This window comes from Marmota marmota, unplaced genomic scaffold (assembly GCF_001458135.2).
Source record: "Marmota marmota marmota unplaced genomic scaffold, marMar, whole genome shotgun sequence".
NCBI classification, from domain to species: Eukaryota; Metazoa; Chordata; class Mammalia; order Rodentia; family Sciuridae; genus Marmota; species Marmota marmota.
The window spans coordinates 22,958,594-22,963,978 of NW_025999998.1; the positions used below are offsets into that span (position 1 = coordinate 22,958,594).

At 36.7% G+C, this 5,385-nt stretch overlaps 1 long non-coding RNA gene across 5 annotated transcripts in view; it reads left to right on the top strand.

The window, feature by feature from the left end:
* LOC125617914 overlaps nucleotides 1-3,790 on the top strand; it is a 97,088-nt gene extending 93,298 nt beyond the window's left edge. For 4 of the 5 annotated variants that reach the window (XR_007349056.1, XR_007349055.1, XR_007349057.1 and 1 more), the window contains one exon: nucleotides 1,581-3,790. This is a non-coding gene — a long non-coding RNA (uncharacterized LOC125617914). Of the gene's footprint in view, nucleotides 1-6; nucleotides 1,055-1,580 lie in introns of those variants that run through there. The other variant, XR_007349054.1, reaches the window with a different exon arrangement.
* Nucleotides 3,791-5,385: the final 1,595 nt, after the last annotated feature.

Sequence of the window (5,385 nt, forward strand, 5' to 3'; positions counted from 1 at the left end):
TCTGTACTGGAGACCCAGGGAAGCCAGTGGTGTAGTTCGAAGGCTTGAGAGCTAGAGGGACCATGGTATAGATTCTCCTTTGAGTCTGAAGATCCAACAACCAGGAGTGCTAAGAGCAGAAGACCAGTGTCTCAGTTCCAGCAGTTAGGTAGAGCTCATTTAAGCTTCCTCTACCTTTTTGTTTTATTCAGATCCTTAATGGATTGGACGATGTCCACCCTCAACAGATATCTTCTGCTTTAAGCAACCCACCAATTCAAATGTTAATCTCTTCCAGGAATGAGCTCACAGACACACCCAGACATAGGTTTAACCAGTTATCTGGGCACCCTGTTGCCCAGCTAACCATAAAATTAACCATCACAAGATTGAATTTACATATACACTGTGCATTCAGTCAAATTTTCTGACTATAGCACAGAGACAGCAGCAAAGTCAATGAATTCATCTAAATAATAATGGAAACATTCTTAGGTGCCTTTCACTTAAGCAATTTAGATGTATAACCAGTCAAGCCAATTATAATTCTTTTCCATTTTATCACCTAAATGTCTGGTAAAAATGTAATTCAGTAATCTAGTATCCAATGATTGGCCTCAGGGAACAGAATAAAAGATACAATGACATCCATAACCAGTGAATAGACTTAGAAACTCTTGAAGGGTAAGTGGCATTTCAATTTTTAACTTTCATTTTAATTCTGTAGTATTCAAAATGGAAGACCATGATAACTTTCTGCAAGGATCTTTACCAGGACTTTCATAATTTCTTTTTTTCCCCTCCCTTCCTAATAGAGGTATCTGTACTCCTCGTTCTCCTGGCCCTGGATAATTCTTGGCACTATTGAATCTCTTCTGACAGCAGAAAACAGTGATGAGGAGGTTGAATGATTCAATGGCAATTTAATCTGGTCTTATTTTATTTGGCCTTGTGCAAGAAGAAACCTGATGTGGCTTGGAATTGTAATGCCAGGAATTACCTGATTCCTGCATATTTCTCCCATTTTTCTGCCTGGTGAATGACTTCTATGGGCATTTAAAGCATGTACAACATGGTAAATGTAGATTTGTTGCTTCAGCCCCTGAACTGGGTATCTTATTTTATTGCATTTAAAATTAAAGGAGGGAAGTAATAGATTTTAGATTTTATTTATAGGGACAAGGCATTTGAGTGTATTCATATGAGTTGCTCTTTGATGCAGTACTATCTTGTTTTCCTTTCAGTCAGACTTCTGGATTTAAGTGAAGGAAAAAATAACAACCAAAATAAAGGAATTTCTATAAATAAAATGTCATAACTATAAAGATCGACAACCTAAAGAATAGAATTAATATGATGTGATTAGTCTGTAAAAAGGGAGTCCAATGTTTATATCTGGCTATGGAAGACCAGTTATGATTCAGAGAAGCTGAGACATGGTAGGAGAAGGTAGAGTAATGATTAGCAGAGAAGAGCTGGACGTAAGCATAGGCAATAGAAGAAATAGCAGGAGTTGGTGGTGCTAATGTGGAAGAAAATTATTGTAGCAATTGTTGCATTGTGGCCCCAGTGGTCCATATAAGAACTTTGTTATCTTGCAGGAGGGTCTTTATGAAGAGGCCATCGGTGAAGCAACATAAGGAAAAGAGCCCCTGAGGTGACAGAAAGAGAAGAGAACCAGACCATCTCAATGTCCTAGTCAAATCTAGCACCTTGGGGACCTCTCAAATGGATGAATTCACATAAATGATCATTGGTAAATCAACAGAGGAATTACCCAGCTAAGCCCCAACCAAATGATAGCTGTAAGCAAATGATGTGGTCATTGTGTTAAGTCACTAAGTACTGGAGGTAGTTTGTAATACAGCAAAAGATAACTGTTGGTATGATAATTGACAAGTCAAGGATGTCTCTTTCTTCTCTGGCATATTGTGGTGTTAAGTGGAGAAGAAGGCTTGAGACCACAGCAAAATTGGGTCATATCCTCACTTTGTCAATTTTTATCTCTATGGTGTTATTTGCTATTTCTGAGTTTCAGTCTTTTTAGTTTTAAAATGAGACAGATATTTCTCCTCTCTCAATATAGTTAAGACATTATGTGCATGAAGGTTTAGGGCTATATGAAGTACACACCAAACAGTAGTTCTACTTCATATCCTCCCTATAGTTCCTTTTATCTTGAGGGGACATATAGTTATCTAAAGCCTTTTATTTCCTAAAACTAGTCCTGTGACCTGCTAAAGGCAGTTTTGTCACAGGTCAATGGACTTTGTGCATGAGTATATTTGATCAACAATCACTGTGTCTATATGAAGAAGAGATAAATTATCAAACCACAAGTAACAGATTTTTTTTTAACAACAATGGCAGATTTTAGGGGTCATTACTGGAGTCCATGCACATTTGTTTCTTTGTCCCAGACTATCTGTCCTTGCCCCTCTGGAACACCACTCTTGCATGTTACAATAACTTGGGTTCCCAAGGAATGTTGAAGTTACATTCATCTTATTTTATTTCAGAAGACACATACTATATTTCAGTTAGATTTTCACCAAAAAAGCATTCTTTCTCAATTGTTTGTGAAATTCATTCATTTAGGTAAAAACTAAACATTTCAAGGCAACACTAGATGAAATTTGGCACTCATTGAGCCTCTGCCTTAGTACCAGAAGGTGATTTAGGATTTTGGAAAGGAAGTCTTATATTGTTTGTGTAATTTATGTTAAAATTTTGCAAACATCCAGTTTCCCAGCTCCCTGAGATAAAACAAAGTGTGCACATGCATACATACACATACACCAAAGGATTAAGGAGAAAAGAAATAACCTGCCTGGGCCTCAATTTCCAAATTGGGAAAAGAGAAAGTCAGGCTAGCTTTCTCAGACTGGAAGGTTTTCCAAGACTACTTCTAGCTCTGAGTGTAGTGGAAGTCTCACCTCCTAGTGCCTGCACTAACCCTTCATAGAGAATAAGATTAGAAACACAGGTTGCTCCCCAGCAAAACTTTAATTGCAAAGCTTTAATTACAAAAAGAATCAAAATACATACTTAGGTTATGTTTTTTTAAATTGTATTTTTAATTGTGTTTTGTCTCCATTTTCTTTTAAAAGAGAAATGAAAACTTCAATTTGCCAAATTGCTGTACATGTTTCCTTGCTGGGTAGTTGCCCTAGCAAGTTAACCTAAAATGATTTTCTAAAATGTATTTTTAATCAGAAAATTTGATCCCTGAAATTTGTCTTAAACATTTTTTTTTTCTTCAAACCTCTTATAGGACTCTGGAGTTTCCATACCTTAGTGCCAAGAGCATAGCAAAGGAATCCAGCTCAGTTTAGTAATTACTTGTGTTACTCTAGCTCAAAGTTGTTTTGCTCTTAATGGCTTAGGAGAGCCATTTGAATACTTTGATTCTTGTAATAAAAGTTCTAATGGGGAAAGTAGGTGAATGCCCATGTAATGTTTAGCCTATTAAAACAGTGATATTCAAAGCTTTTGCAGATAAAATTCTTACCAGGGACTATGAATAAGGACAGGTCAATTGTAAGGAAAGCAAGAAAAAAATAAGAAAGTCAAAGTCAATTGGGAGAGTCTTTTCCTTCTTCAAAATAGGGCCCACAATATAGGGGAATTTATTTTTTCTCCCTTCTTATTGGAAGAGGGAAGATTCTCCCCAGTAATCTGCTGATTTCATCCCAAGCATATTAGTTAGGCTTCCCCAGAGAAACAGAACCAATAGGACACACACACACACACACACACACACACACACACACACACACATACACGCATTATATATGAAGAGATTCATTAAGAAGAATTGGCTCACCCAATTATGGAGATATGGAAGTCCAGTGGACTGCAACCTGGAGACCCAGAAAGCTGGTGGTGTCGTTCAATCCAAGTCCAAAGGCCTGAGAAAAAGGGAAGCCACTGGTGTAAATCTCAGTCTGATGGCAGACTCAGACTGCTCATGCAGGCAGGTAGAAAAAAGGGACAAAGTCTCCCTTCCGTATTTTCTTGTTCTAGTCAGCCCATCAGTATTGGGAAAGGCCATCTGCTTTCCTGAGCCAAATAATTCAAATGCTTACCTCATTTAGAAACACATGCACACACACACAACTAGAAGTAATGTTTGAAAAATATCTGGATGCTCCATGGTCCAGTCAAGTTTACACATAAAATTAACCCTCATACCAAGGCTTCTCAGAGCATGTTTGTTTAACTATAGTTTCTCAAACTATCTGTGGTGAACAAAAGTTGCCTCCTCCCCAACCACTGGGTACTGACGCTTGTGTGAAATACAACCAAAATGAACCACAAATGTGGTACATCCACACAATGAAATATTATTTAAACATAAGAACATAAGAAGTATTGATAGATGCTACAACATAGGTGAACCTACGAAGTAAAAGAAGCCAGACACAAAGGGCATATACTGTATGATCCCATGTATGTGAAATGTCTGGAGTGAATGTCCATGTAATGTTTAGCCTATTAAAATATTCGGGCTGGGGATGTGGCTCAAGTGGTAGCGCGCTTGCCTGGCATGCACGGGGCGCTGGATTCGATCCTCAGCACCACATAAAAATAAAAAAATAAAGATGTTGTGTCCACCGAAAACTAAAAAATAAATATTAAAAACAATTTCTCTCTCTCCCTCTCTCTTTAAAAAAAAAAACAGTGATATTCAAAGCAAGAATATGTAGAGCAAGAAAGTTGATAAGGGCTGGGGGTTAGATTGCAAATACTGAAGAGTGAAAATTAAGTAGAGTCAGTTGTATTCTGACTCTAGTATTGCAGTATGTATATACATGGCTGTATAACCAATGTGATCCTGCAATCTGTACACGTGGAAAAATGAGAATTCATACCCTATTTGAATCAAATGTATGATATGTCAAGATCATTGTATTGTCTTGAGCAACTAATAGAAAAAAGAAAATTAAGTAGAAGTGATGAAATGTTTTAAAATTGACTGTGGTTGTGGATAAATGTTATTAAATTATATAATTTTAATGTGTAAATTGTATGGTTATTATTTAATACTAAGAAGAAATGAGCTATTAAACCATGAAAAAAGTATGTAGGAAACTTAATGATCATTACCAAGTGAAATATTGCAATCTGAAAAGGCTATAGAACACAAAATTCCAACTATGTGACATTCTAGAAAAGGCAAAACTGTGGAGACAGTAAAAACATCAGTGGCTTTCAGGACTAGTGGGAAGGGAGAGAGGGATGAATAGGTGGAGCACAGAATTTTTAGGGAGTTAAACCATATTTTATGAAAACAGGTATTAGATACATATCATTATACATTTGTCAAAACCTATAGGTTGTACAACATAAAAATTGAAGCTTAATGTAAACTATGGCTTGAAGTGATAATAATGTGTCAGTGTA